Genomic DNA, 15415 nt, shown 5'->3' on the forward strand with positions numbered 1-15415 from the left:
CCATCTATGCTTAATACACAGCGGGCCAGGTGGAAGGTCTGCAAACCACTCGCTGCCTGAAGGAGTACGTGATTGGGCAAGGATCATGCCGTGCAGGTATGCTTTTGTTCTTAAGCAACTGCTATTGACCGCTGTCAGTTAGGATATGAAGCAAGTTGGATTTGTGGTCTGACTCAGAAGCTTTTATGCTCTTAAAATTCCCGGGTTTAAGCAGGGCAGTACTTTTTTTGGCTTTTTATTTATTTCAGAGCTGAGGTGAAGTACAAAGCAGCTTCTCCCTTCATCTGTCGGGAAATAAATGTGCTGTGCTGATGGGGAGAGCATCTTTGATGTTGACAGTGAGGTTCAGTGAAGGCATCCAGGTTCCTGCACTTCTACTGGAAGCTGTAGCCATAGTCAGGAGGAAACTTGTCCCTGGGGAATTCTGGTGCCTTGCTCTTGGCAAGTCTTGCTGGACAAATGAGCTTCCCAATATGCAAGGGAAAAGTGTGGCTTTACTCAAACCTCTGTCAAATGAATTCCAGAGGAGAGACACCTTTGGAAATCATCCTAGCTCCTCGTGTTTGAACTACTTGGGAACAAGTTGGATGATGGAGCACTGGAGAGCAGGAAGACCACAGTGCATTGGGTACCTTCCTTTCTGAGATGAAGGGCAAGGGTGTGTGGTGGACCTCTGGGTGGGAGAAGTTTTGAGGGGTGATGGCAACCTGCAGCCCCAAAAGCCTCGTTGCTGCCATGATGGCACATGGGGGTGGCACACAGGGCTGCTGTGTAGGCATGTTCCCAGGCGCCGTGGTGCTCAGGAGGGGTGGGAGGCTGTTGGTTGCAGCTAAACCTGATTTTTCTCCTTTTCTTTCCATCGCTGTTTCTGCACCTCTTTCTGGAGCATCCTCCGTGCTCCTAAATGGCTCTGTGTGCCCAGTAGGAAAACTGTCCTGTTCAAGCATGGGAGGCTGGGGACTCACTGCCTTGTCTGAGGCTTGCATGGAGGGAAGCTTGAGTCTGTGCAAAGAGTTTTTGGGTAGTCTTGTCCTTCCACGAAAGATTTTGATGTGGAGATTTTGTTCTTTAGGGTGTTCTCGCTCTCTTCAAAGGAGAATAGTTAATAAGGAAACCTAGCCTGCCTCACTGACGTTTCTACATTGGAACAGCAACCCAACTGCATCCAGATAAGAAACAATCTTGTTGATCTGACCTTCCTGCTCTGCTTTGAGGGTTAGCAGGGACTTGCATAGGGCTCCTCCACACAGCTTTTAGAAATAACTTCAGTAGCGGCTAGAACGACCACAAGTCCCCTGGGGCACACAGGGCCCCGTTCCTTGGGGGTGACCTCCCCGTCACCCCTTTCACCTTGAGCAGCAGGTGCCTTCCAGTGTTTTGTCTGCTACACTTGGATAAATCCACCTGATCTAGAAGCCATCAGCTAACGTGCTGTCAGCGCTGCAGAGGCAAAGCACCTTAAGAAGGTCCCAAACTGTTCTCTTAGGTGTATCCACAATGACATGTCCCTGGAATTCCACCATGCGCGCGAGGAGGGTTGTCACAAGGTAGGTGCCATCTGCTAGCGCTGGGTTTGAGCTATAAGTAAGCTTCTTGCATAACACCTTGCATAGCTTGTCTTTGTCTAGTATTAGGAAAAGCACCTCTGATTTCTGAATGTGGCAGGGTTGGGGTTTTTTTGTCATCTTTTAACTTAGTTTTGTGTCCCTTGGGTTAAGCATGTGCATTAGCACAATGTTGCTGGCTGGTGTTGCTTCTCAGTGCTGGGAAATATGTTTCATATCCTGATCTTTAGATCCCTTTTTTTTTTTTTTTTTTTTTTTTTTCCCCCCACACTACAGCTTGCTTAAAACATATCCCACTCCTCCTCTCACCCCAGATTCCTGCCACATACCTGGCATTCCTTCATCCTTAATGAGAAGGAGGAGTGGGGGATTTCACGCTCCTGGAATTTTAGAGGAATACTAAGTGGATTTCTCATGAAAAGCCCTATTTAGGGTACAAATCTCCCTGAAAGATAGTCCCCATATGGCAAACCTTGCTTTTGTTGGTAATGGTGAACAGAGTTTTGAGTTCCTTGTTCAACAGCTTCTTTCCGTTTGGGTCTTGCTGTAAGTATTGCCATTGATGGAGACCACATTGGAGCAAGCTCCTGCTGTTGTGGATAAAGCAGAGGAGACTTGCTTGCGAAGGTCGGCAGGGACACCTGTGCAACTCCTGGGCTGTTGGCACTTCAAGTTTTACCAGTGGCTGCAATGTGGACAAAATCTCCATATAGACAAGGCAACATAAAGGCTGTTAAGTCAAAACAGTTTTCTTCCAGGCTGTCATTAATTTACCCAAATAAACATAAAGCTGTGTTGGATCAAAGGTTCCTCCAGCCTGCTCCTGGCAGGGACTTCCAGGAGATGTCGAGGGAGGAGTATAAGAATAGGAACAGTAGCGATATGTGTGTAAAACAGGAAGAAGATTGTAAATAATTACAGCTGGTTAATACTACGTAGCCAGGGAGGCATGCGAAGGCAGTGCTCCTGGTCTGTCTTTAGATGTGATCCATCACCATCACAGGGCTCTGCCCTCTTACGTGTGTTGAAAGGCCAGGTTAAGGTGTCTAAATTACAGAGCTCTGCAAGGTTGTGGATTTTGGAGCAGCAACAACATGCCAGACTGGGAACATCTGCTTTGGAGGCACCGTGCCGTGTCGTGGATATTCCTGAGCTGTTGCCAAGCTGCTGTGGCAGCCCCCAGCCACGCTCCAGCGGGGAAGGGCTGGGACAGGACATCGCACCCAGCCAGCCCGGCTCTGCCTCCTGCTTTGGGAGAGGGGCTTCGCTGCAGCTCCGCGGGGCACCAACGATGGCAGCAAGAGCCCAGGGTCCTGTTGCACGGCGGCCCTGGGTTGCTTTCAGCCACCCCACGGTGGCAGAGGGCCACGGGCTGCTCTGGCTGCTGAGGAACAATGGAGAGGAAAGCTTTGATTTCCCCAGGGATGGACACCCCCCTGCTCAGGGGTGGTGCAGATGGAAGGAACTGGGGGCCAGCAGCTTGGGTGGTTTTTTTTTTTTTTTTTTGCTTTTATCCTTTGTTAACCGCTGGTGACTTCTTGTTGTGGGAACTGCTGTGACCTCCCTGGGTTTTGTTTGTGCGCTGGGGCTGACATTGTTCGTAGCAGCTCTTTGATGCTCGGCCCCGGGAGCCGCTGGCCTGGGAACAGGAAGGTTGAGCCCGGCTGCCCACAGGCTCACTCCGGGCTGGCAAAGGGCTGGTGCCCTGCCATGGTGGCATCGTGTGGCAATGGATCTTTGCATCGCCCGGCAAAGGCAAATTAGTCACATACTGTAATGGGCTGTCCCCAGGTTGGTGACTTGTGCCCAGATCTGCCCTCCTTGGCCACAGCAGCACCCCGTGTCACAGCAGGCGCAGCCGATAGCTCCTGCTCAGGTGGGAGCAGCCGATGGTGCCGTGCTGCCAGTGGCTGGGGAAGATGCAAAGAAGAATCGGGCATTTATCAGAATTTGTCATCTTTTTCTAGGAAGCGAAGAACTAGGAGGCTGCAGAGCTTTTGTACTGGGTTCAACTGCAGATTCATGCCAGGAAGAGCTGGGAGATGCTCAACATGGGTGATCTGTGGGAGCTTTGCTCAGGCCTCCTGCCTGCGGTGTCCTGGGGGTGTGCTGGCCGCCCCACTGACCCTCTTGTTGGAGCTGAACTGGGGCTGGAAGGGATGATTCCCCGGCTCCCGAGGGCTTGATTTCTCAGTGTGCTGTCAGACGGGCACATCCGTGCCTTTTGCGATAGTTCCTGCTCGCAGGAGGCTTTGTTTCTGCCCCTCGCTGCCTAGATCCATTTGTCTGGGTGTTGAATGAAAATAGCTTTTATAATGATGCAAAGATGGAGGGAATAATTCACATTTATACTACCCCTGAGCCCATTCTTTGAAATGCATTTCAAAAATCACAACGAATACTATTTTTCACCACACAACAGCTTCCCCAGGCAGCAAAGACAGCAATTCCCAGGAGCCATAAACCCCTTGAGCGTGTTTACCCAACTGAAAATGCACTTTATAATATTGGATCACCTTCAACCTACTCTGCTATTTTACATGCTAGGATCTGAAATACGTATATGCAAGCTCTGGTTGTGCTGTGTGCCTTACAGAGAGATTGGAAATGAGTCCTTAATTGCAAATTTAGTGAGCTGTGGCTGGCAGTTTTTTACAAGCAGTTGTCATTTCAATCATGGGAGCCAGCAGTCACGAACAATTGATTTTTATCAGGTATCGAAGTACACCCTCACAATCTGGGAAGTAGGGCTCATCGAGAGAGGGTTTATCTCAAGCTCCAGCCTTTATGGGGGAGGTTTAAGTAGATGGTCACCATTTCAAGGAGGACTTGAACTTTCAAGTATTCTCCAATACCTGCTGCTTGGCCTGGCAGCAGAGGGGCTGAGCTACACAGAGCCACGTGGGAATGGAGCTGGTTCATGTGTGCATGTCCCTGTTTTGCAAGAAGCAGGTAACAAAAAAAACCAATAACAAAAAAAACACAAAACAAAAAACCCAAACAAACCCAACCCAAAACTCCACTGTTCTGATTTTGAACCCAAAGCAGTGATTTGTTATTCCTCACAGAAGGAACCTACCACCACTTATTCTGAGCAGCTATACTGACAATTTCCTATTTTTCTTCCTTCTGGAAGGAGGCCGTTGAACTGAAGGAAGTCTTTTCCTGAAATGCAGACAGAAATGCTCCAGGGTTTTCTGGCTCAGGAAATCATTCCTGAATTCTGAGGCTGACTTGTTTGGAGCCATAGACACCAGAAGTCCCTACCAGGTTGGTAGAAACCCAGTGAGGCAAGTCCGGCCAGAAGAGATGATTTCTGTTGCTCCAGCCTTGCAGACTTTATGCCCTTGGTGTTTTTTTGCTTCGCGGGCTTTGTCAGAAGATGCTCAGCCAGACTGCCCTTTCCTTTTTAAAGAAGGCACTGTAGATTAAATTTAGGCAATAAAATAAAAATCTAGTTTTGTTTCATAGGCATCCTAGAAACTTGGAAATTAAAGCAAAAGTATATATATTGAAAGTGTTTTGCTGCTTTGTGTTTCTACTTGAAAATAAAAATGTTGTAGCTCCCTAAATGTTGCATCAGCTTCTTTTGAGATGTATAATTTAAACATTTTGAACTTAAGTGCAAGCTTTTAATGTCGTAATTTCTCAATACCACTGTGACAACTGTTTAGACATACAAGCCATTTGATTACAGTTTTATGTTAAATGAGGAACCATAATTAATACAATCATGTTTAATTTTTTCCTTACTGAATATAAAGATAGAATAATTTCTCCAGAGAAAAAAAGTTTCCTCAAATGACTAGATGGAAAGATTAAAAAAAATAATTTAGCTTTTAAAAAAAGAAATTTTAAGCTGTTAGATAGGAGTGGAGCAGGATATAAAATGCAAAATGCCTTGCTTGTGACTGGGGAGAGAATCCTGGGGAGCCTGAGTCCTGCCTGCTGTATCCTCCTTCCCGGTGTCGTGGTTTAACCCTGGCCAGCACCTAACCCCGCACGGCTGCTCACTGCCCCAGCGGGGTGGGATGGGGGAGAGGGTGGGAAGGGTGGAAGTGAGACAGCTGACGGGCTGAGCTAAAGGCAGTTTAACAGCTGCAGCAAAAGCCGCACAGGCAAGCGGGGCACAGCAAGGCGTTCATTCCCCGCTCCCACCGCAGCCCGGGGCTCAGCCACCCCCGGGACAGCCGGGCTCCATCGTAACGGGGGCTGGGGGGCCGACGGCATCACTCCGAGCGTCCCCCCCTTCCTCCGCCTTCCCCCAGTCTACGTGCTGAGCGTGATGCCACACGGTCTGGGATGTCCCTGGGCTCAGTGGGGGTCAGCTGTCCCGGCCGTGCCCCCTCCCAGCTCCTTGTGCCCCCAGCCTGCTGGCTGTGGGGTGGGCGAGGAGCAGCAAAGCCCTTGGCCCTGTGCGAGCGCTGCCGAGTGGTAGCGAAACACCCCTGGGTCATCAAGGGGGGTTTCAGCACAAATCCAGAACGCAGCCCATCCCGGCTACTAGGAAGACAATTAACTTCAACCCAGCCAAAGCCAGCACACCTGGCTGCAGGTGAGGTGTGGGGGGAGCCGCGGGATGTTCCCAAGTTGTCCTTTCTCCTCCTTCCAGCACCATTTCATGGAAAACACAGAATGAAAAGCCTTTGGTTGTCAGAGGTCTCCAGAAGACATTCTCCACTTTTCACAACTCTCTCCCATTTTTGCCTAAGCTACTTTTACTAACCATTTTAGGAAGCAGAACATTTGTAGAGAAGTGACCCTTGGCCTGGCCTCCGAGCAGCTCGCAGCGGGCGCACATGCCCCGTCTCAGCCCAGGCTTGTGCGAGCCTGAGCGCTCCGAGACATTTTCACCCACCTCCAAGTACCTGCACATCAGTGTCAAGCCCACCACTGTGGCCATCCAATTGAAGGATGGTCTGGAAAGGTGTGTTCGCGTATTTTTGCACTCGTACAAGCCTGGGAGACCCCCCATACCAGCTGCCCTGCCCGCGGGTGCAGCAACCCATGCAGATGGCACCCCTGCAACACCCCAGTAAATCCCATGGGCTTCACAATCCTAGCAATGATACCCCATGCCTTTATCTTCCATCCAGCACATCTTCTGTCATCAAGTCCTCGGGCCTGGGAGCATTTATCTTCTCCGGGTGGAAATTCAGCGCTAGTGACTTCAGCAGGAGCAGAGTCATGCAGCTGAATGTCCTTCATCCGCACCCCGACACGATGTGCCGTAGCCTTGTCTGCACATTGCTAGTTTGCTTCCAAACTCTTAGCCACCATCCCCAGTTTTCGGTGCAATATAAATACACTTGTATTTTCTCTTTCTACGTAGCTGCATGCTGACACCCGCTTGCCCACCTCTTTGGAGGAGAAGGCCACTATTTACGCTCGTGTTTCTCTCTCAGGATAATACAGCTGAGCAGGGTGTCACCAAGAGGGTGTTGAAGCCACTTGTGTTCTAGAACATGACCTTCAAATTGTTTACTTAAACTTCTGAGCATAGAGGGAGGAGAGTTTACTTCAAGCTATCTGTTTCTGCAGGGCTGAAAGAAGAAATAAGCACTTATTTCTGCCCGTGGTTGCTCCCGGAGCTGATTCCCAGGGGTACTTCAGTATTAAGTATCCCTCCCAGATCTCTGACGACATTATTAGCAATAACGGCCAATTAGGTGTACCGGGAAGGGAGGAAGAGCGATGAACAGAGATATCAATTTTAGCACTAGCAGAACAAAAGAAAATTGGTGTTTGCTGAGCAGAAAGGATTTAAGACCCTAGCAGGGAAGGGAGGAGAAGGAAAAACTGTAAACCTTTAAAGAAGGAACTATAGAAAATATTTAACAACGCTTTTTAGGGCTTGCCAAACAAGCACAATGCATTACAGCATTTTCACCTGCTGGCTTACAGATTTAACTTTTGATTCACAGTTATATAATGTGTTTTGCAGCCAGGGTTTAAGCAGGGCCCGGAGGTAAGTGGATCTGGGGGCTATTGTAGCATTGGGGAAAGGAATGTGGTTCTGCGCTCTTGGCAGAGGTGGAAATTTGCAGCAGGTCAGGTCTGGGCTGCTGAGGGATTAGGTCAGTATCTGCCCTCCGTGCTGCCTTAAGGCAAACTGAATTTTTCACATATAAGGGAAAGATGAAGAACAACCCCCCCCTTACAACTTAACTAATCACCTGCTGCTAAATAAGGCAGTATGAGTTATTCACCACCTCCACTCTGCTTTATAACATTACTGCAGTAATTATGTGCCATACTTGATTGGAGCGTTTCTAAATCCTTGCAGAATAAAAGGATTCTGCCCAGCTGTGCCTGTGTTGGGTAGTTGGTCTGGTGGGTTGGAGTTCTCAGGGGGTGGCTGGCTCAATTAGTGGGGGAGGTGTGGGTAGGCAGGGGGTTGGCACTGGGGGATTGGTTTTGGGGGGTGGGAAATGAGTCTGTAGGATGTGCAGCTGAGTATCACAGCTTTATCTCACAATGGTTTTGTTATTAACGAGGTAATCTCAGAAACTGTGGGTCTTGATTTGTGTTTGCTGATGGCTGCTGTTGGAGAGGTAGGCAAGGGGCTGCTTCATCCAAAGCAGGTACTGGTCCTCTCTGTCACTTGTTGCTTTTCCTTCTGCACTGGGGTAACCCCAGGGCCACCCCACCCCAGGTGCTCCCAAGGAGTGCTCTGACTCCTGTTAAACCTCTGGCTCAAATCCCTGCTCGGTTTGAACTTTGTGGGATGGGTGGCTGCTGAGGGTGGGGGTCAAGTGGTGCTTTTGCTGGGCAGGTGTTTCTGGCCTCTGGCTCCTGCTGAGCGGAGCTGCCAGCAGAAACCCTGCTGGGGCTGCAGGCTCCCTCTGCTTTGCCTGAAGGAGGTTCACTCCAGATAATAAACCACATTTTTCCAGACAGAAGGCAACAGGGAAGAAAGCTGCAGGCACGTCTGAGCCAATGTTCTGGTAACTCTTGAATTAAGAGAAGGCTTAATGATGTCTCTCAGTGTTACTGTAGCTCCTCAGAGCAGAGTTCCCAAGAGAAGAAGAGAGGGGAAGCATCTCACCAGCGATCACCAGCATCAGGGCAACTGACTGTTTCCCAGCTCGCAGCTGGCTGAAAATACTATGTAGCATGGAGCCTTCTGTGTGATGCTCTATTTCTCCTGAGGCTGTTGATCTTCACCTCCAGACACCCTCCCACACTATTGCTGTAGCTGTGTACGGCCAGGCTGAGCGCTGGAGGTGGATAAGGGTGATGAAATGGGAGGAAAAAAGTCAGAGAGCTGCTGTAGCTTTGCTTTTCTCCTCTTGCTTTGACTGGTCTGTCAGTGTGGACAACAGCCTGGTGGCCCCACAGAGAATTAACGTCCCTATTGCAACAGCTTCGGCAGCGCTGCTGAAGCCAGCGCCTGTTTCTCATGGGCTTGGTGCCAAGTGATGCTGGGAGGTCAGGGACCTGTCTGTTAGTGGTGGTGTGGGTATGTTAAGGCTGGGGCTGACACAGAGTGTTCAGGTTGAACAGGTTTAGTCAGGCGTGCCCGTGACCTGAGCACTTTCCTTTATGGCCCTGCCAGTTTTCCTGGGGACGGCTGGCCACCGCTGCTGGAGGGAAGGGACTGTCGTCTTGCATGAATGCCTGTGAAAGGGGGACGCTGCAGAGGGCACAAATGAACTATTCAAGTTCTCTTCCTGCTACCAGTGCCCTCTGTTCTGGATGCTGGCTTGATATATAATGATGTATCTGATCGTGGGTGTTTTTGGTGACACAAATGTGATTTGATGGCCTTCTGGCCACGTCATGGGCAGCATCGGCTGGTTGGACTTTAAGGAGGGGAGGTGAATGAGTCCCTCAGTGGAGGAGAGGTGGAAGGGTGCTGGCTGAGTTCTTGAGGGGTTAATGCTGCTGAGGCTTCGTTACGTTGTGTGCAAGGCTAGAGCACTTGGAGCCTTGAATAGGGATCTTTTTGGTTATTTTTAAATTTGCAGCGACCAGATGTTTCCTGCAGCACTGGGCTGAGATGGTCAGAGGATGAATGAGGCTGATAGCCAGGGCAAGCCTGGGGCCAGCCAGGCACACACCTCCAGTGTGTCTCCACCTGGGATTCCTGCCAACCCACAGCTGTGTGCCTGCAGCACCCCCGGCAGGGGCAGGTCCCATGCCTGTCCAAGGTTACTTCAAGAGCTCTTGGTTATCTCTGAATGGGGCATCCCCCAGGCCATAGTGCCACTTGCCATAGATGAGCCAGGGCCAAAAGGAATCATGCCAGCTTTCCTAACACTGCTACGTGCCGATGTTGAGCGGAGACAGTGAAAGCATCAGCTTTCCAGAAATAAGGAATTTATAACAACCTATTAACTCAAGTTCTTGTCTTAAAAAATGAGACAAGAGCTGCCTGCTTGAATTACTAAAAAAAAAAAGACAGGAGAGGATTTTTCTATATCTTTTCCCACATTTTTTAAACTGCCAACAGCACACCTCAGTGCTGCAGCCCTCACAGTCCCAGGGGAGCACTGCAACATCTCCCCAGCTTCAGGCTGGGCTCTGAGAGGCAGCTTCCAGGGCTTTCTTCACATACTGGGGCACAATGCCACCAAGCCAGGAGGTGGCCAAAGCCTGGCAGCCTGGTTTCCAAAGGGAGTCCCGATATCTGCATTCGTGAGAGCTGCAAGATGTGACTGTTTGTTTGTTTTTAAAGAAAGTCAAACCTGAAATTTGTGTCACACTCCATGTGTATATGCATGTTTATATGTATACACACACCTGACTGAGGACTTCAAACCTTCCACGTACAGCAAAAGGCAAGATTTTTGCCCCTCGCCACAGCAGAGCTGGTGTTTCAGGACTGGGCATTACTAGGTGATTTATAAGCACTCAGTCTGATGAGCCAGGGCTTCTGTTGCTCTCTGGGGGAGCAGACTTCAGCCACTCTGCATTGCTGTAGGAAGCCTTACTTCCTACTTCATTTCAGATTTGGATTATTTTTTTCCCCCCACTGCTTCATGGTCAGGGATGGGAATACCTGCTTGATATATATATATATATGAATACCAATATTATAACATCAGACTGCTGTAGTTGAGGTATCACAATTATTTCTTGGAGCATGATTTAAAGCACATCCCAGGAAATAACTCATTGGGAATATTCACCACAGCTGTGAGACTTTCTGGATATAACCCTGTATTTCTGGTGACTTCACTTATGCCTCCCCTTCTGTATGTCTCCAAAACACGATCACCAAGAAAATTTAAGACTCTACCAAAGAAGCTTAGCTATAGTGTTTTACGTTCTTTAGTGTCCTGAAATGCTGAGTAGAGGCTTCTGAGGAAGAGCTGGGTGGTTTAATCCACCACACCTGAAGGCTTTGGTGGCTGTTTTGAGATCCTTCATCTCAAGCTGGCAAACTTTGCTGTGGAGGTCTGTCAGCACCAGGCAGCCCAGAAGTCACCCACTTTAACCGCTGCAAGTGCCCGTTGGGAATATTTTTAACAGGGATGCCAAAGCATCTTATCCAACTGAGGAACATCTTGTCTGCACTCCAGCCTGCTGAGAGCCAGCCAGGGAGACACCAGTCCCAAAAGTCTTCCTAAACTCTTCAGTAAAGAATCTGCAGAGTTTCTCGTGAGTATGAAAATATTTTAACTCCTTAAGAAATTAAGAATGCTGAGATTAAGCACCACAAATTCTCCCTTCGTTCCTTCTCCTCCAGAATAATCCTTCTCAAAAACCCTTAGAAAATGGGTGGGTTTAGGGTGGTTTAGTTAGGCTTGTGAGCACTGGGGGCAGCCAGGTCCTGCTGTGAGCTGAGCCCTTCCCTTTGGGGTGTTTAGTGCCGCACGTCCCTGGTTCAGCTTCTGCTGGTAAGCAGCACTGAGTCATTACACCACTGACTCTGCACTGAGTGTGCGAGAGAACTTATTCTGAAAATTAGGGCTTTAATCCTTTGCCTGTGGGTGAAAGTAAAAAAAAAATAAAAAATAAATTAAATGCAAGTTGCATGTACGTTGTAATCATTTTATCCAATGTTATTTTATTTTTCTGTAATGCCATCTTCCCTTTTACACTTCTATTTTCCTGGGAACCTGAGCAGTGTGGTAACTTGCTGTTTATGTCCTTGCTAATGAGTCAACACCTCTAACACTTTCAAAACGAAATAGGCATTTACGTTGCAGATGTCTATGGAATGTCAGTGGCAAAGGCTCGGTTTTGATAACCTCATCCCTAGTGGTGTGAACTTTCATCCGTACAGTCACCTTTACAGCCGTTGAATAACTGTGTAGTTAAACTCTGTCACCATAAACAAGCAGCGGTAGTGCCCTGCAGGGAAGGGGGGATGCGGGATATCAGTAAAAACCTCTAAGTGAAGCCCTCTGCGGTCTGCCTGGTCGGGTGGCAAACCGAGATGGAACTAGGAAGTTAGCTGTATTTCTTAGGAAACGGAGGAGACCAGATCTCGCCTGTGAAACAGCCATCATCGTGCTCTTTGTTCCTTTTTTCTTTAGTATTTATTTTTCCCGTAAGTTCATCCTTGTGTCAAAACATATTAGAAAGACAAACCTTATAGGAAAGTAATATCTGTTGCCAGACTAGCTGGTGCAACGGGCAACCAGACCTTTTATAAGCACTTGACCTCTTGGAGTAGGAAATTTCCAATTAATATTGATTAGAAATAGTTTTTCTCACTGTAAATACTGCAGCACAGTATACATTGTCATCAGAACTTTTCTTGTTACAGCTATAGTCTTGATTTTTATTTACTCATTAGGATCTCAGTGGAAAGATGGTCTTTCATTTATTCTATAATATTAACAAAGCTAGTTAACTGGAATGCATATGAAAGCGATTAGGAAAATCTTGACCTGCAATAGATGCAGAGCCATGGTCAAACTGACTGCTGAATTCACTAAGAAAGAAGAAAGCATTCCTCTGCCTTGCTAAAAGCTCAAAGCAGGGGGAAATCTGGGATGCTGCTACAAAATAAACCCCAAGCTGGTGGCAGGAGTGACTTGTGTGTTCCTGTAACCATTTACGTACAGCGCTCGTTCTCTGCGTGTTCTGCTCTGGTACGTTGTCTCAATACAGCATTAAACCAGGTCTCAATAGCCTCGGGGAGGTGGGGGGAAGAAATCCCAGTGTTACTTTTAGTGCTGAGTTGTGTAATACTGACTATACAATTAAGGCTAAATACCTTAACCTTGAGTCTGTGTTTCTAATGTCGGGTAACCTTGATAAAGGTCTGAGCTCCTGGTGCCTCCTGATGGGTCTGCTGGTGTTGCTTGGTTCTCACTGTTCTTATTTGCTGATTGTTTAAATGTTCATTTATGGATTTAAAGAGCAAAGGCATTGTTTCCTTCGGAAACACTGGACATGCGTGGTGGGCTGGACTCCAATACTGCCAAGAGCATAACCCTGGTTATCCGAGTGCTGCTGCAACAGTCTCGGGCATCTGTACAGTAACATCACCATCAGGGCACCTGACCAGGAAAGCCACCCTTCTTATGAAGGAGAAAGTTCTAAACATGGAATGTCTGTGTTAAAATCCCTACAACCTGGTCCCTGATTCTCGCAGCTGTATGTCCCAGCTGTAGCTTTTCTTGCATGTGGCTGCTCAGGCCCTGAGCCCAGTCCTGCTAAAATTAATGGGGGGACTTTCATTAACTGTAGAAACTAGATATGGCCCTGAAAGATGGACAAAGGCTTCTGACATTGCTGCTCCTGGTGAGGCTTTTGTGCTTTCAGCTATCAAATGTGTACTCTGCTGAGCAGCGTCATTAAAGATGCATCAACTGTCAGGATCCGTTTCCTGATGGGGCAGGCGCGTGTGCTGCCCAGGGCTCTGAGCAGCAGCTCCAGCATTAAAAGTCTCTTTGTGCTCTTGTGCCTCACAAATGGTCAAGATGTGATGAACTTGGAGCATCTTTGAAGTCAGACCAGCCAGGTACAGCTAGCCGGTACACTGGTGTAAGGAGTTGCTTGGCACCAAGGGAGCGATGCTGGCTGTTCATGGGCTGCTCCTTGGGGTGCTGGTCCAGCAAACCAACAGTGTGCGGTTGCTCTTGGGCGAGGAGCAAAACCTGAGTGAAAGCACCAGCGCCGTGGGAATGGATGGAGAGAAGGTCCCCATGAACCGGCTTGTCTGGAAACTGGAAGATGAGGCTCCTCAGACAGCAGAACCAGGGGGCTGAGTGGGCTTCAGGATGTAGCGTGGCTGGTTCATCTCAAGGGTTATGTGAGGCAAGTCCCAGACCACACCGAGGGCTGGTTTATGGTTCAGGAAACCTGTTCGCTGTTTTTTCCATTCCAAAGGGCTCTGAGGACAAGTTTCTTTCAGAGACTGGATTCAGAAATACATTGAATAGTTGTATATCTAAACAGAAATGCCAGACACACCCTTAAACACTTCAGCCTGTCAAATACCTGAATGCCACAGAGGATTTTGTGGCTAAATGTTCTGGGCACTTAGTGTAAACCAGATTATCGTACAATATTTGCTTAAACTGGGGAGAAAGCCACAGACAATGACAAAGCACTGATGAGTTTCAAAGGCAGTGCACAAGGGATGTTTTAATTAATTGCCAATCAACAGCTGTCCAATAGAAGGTGGAAGGCCCTTTAATGGGGCCGGTATGTGAGAGCTGGGTAGAAAATGTCATGTTCTCCTCTGGTAGTGCTCTGACCTTCCCTCTAACCACCACAATCCTCTGCAAAAATGACATTTGCTGTCAAAATTAGTGTTGCTCTTTATATTTACCACTGGACTTAATAACGCTGTTACATTCCTGTGATCCCCAGATCTGTTTGATCTGGGCTATTTCCATACACTTTTTTTAACAGATTTAAGAAACCAGGGGTTAAGGAAACGTGTAGTGCTGGAGGTGTTTCTTAGGGTGGTGTAGACCCCATGTTGCTGATGTACCAAACTTGCCAGCGCAGCTCTGCTCTGGATGTCTGTGCAAGTCTCTGCTTTCTCGAGGTGTAGACCCCCAGGCTGAAGAAGGGGAGCACAGAAATTGTTTTCTAAATCTCATTCAGCTTTGTGAAAAGTAGGTGAAGGGTCACCCCTGTTCCACAAGTGAATTATGGGCTGGATGATTTCTTCAAGGCCAGAAACTGAGAAATTGAAGGACCCTACCAGGAGCAATGAATTCTTTCAGTCAAGAGAAGAGAGTGGATGTGGTTGCAAATAAAATGCTGTCTTATCTGAAAGCTAAACCATCCTTCAGTAGTCCAGCGCTGAGATGTTTTAGGAGCATCTTGCTTTGCCTAAAGTGATCTTTTTCTTCCTTTCTTTGCCTTCAGCACTGACCTCAGGGATTTTTCAGGTAGCCAGAGGGTCTTGCTTCTGATTCAAAGTCCTTTTGAAGGCTGTTTTTTAAGGTTCCCCTCCTCATGAGTTGCTGTCACTTTTAAACTCCCTTAGACAGCATCTATTGCTAATGTGTTACACAAGGAGCTTGTGCAGTACCAGAAGTGTGCTGTGCTTTTTTGTTGTGACTGTAAGTTGTATCTAGCCCTTAAAACATCTTCCCCCCTAAAGCTTCTCACAAGCACAAAGATAGCAAGTCAAACAGACTCACTTCTGACCTTCAAAATTTCCAGCCAGATGCAAAGTTTTCACCTTTCTAATTAATCTTCCAAACCTGCTGTGAAGATGGCAACAGGCACTAACTGCCATCTGAGGACTGGAGCAAAGAAACAAGATGCAGAGCTGTGATAATGTCAAAAGTTTGCAGCCCCCAAATCATAGGCAGAAAGAGATGCTGTGCTGGCCAGGTTGTCTTCCCCCAGAAACTGCTGGAGGTGGCACTACCCCACAGGTTGCTCTGCTCTGCTGCAGCAGGAGGGAGGCCACAGCAGCGGACTTC

The sequence above is a fragment of the Falco cherrug genome, chromosome 10, assembly GCF_023634085.1.
Source record: "Falco cherrug isolate bFalChe1 chromosome 10, bFalChe1.pri, whole genome shotgun sequence".
In the NCBI taxonomy this organism is placed as follows: Eukaryota; Metazoa; Chordata; class Aves; order Falconiformes; family Falconidae; genus Falco; species Falco cherrug.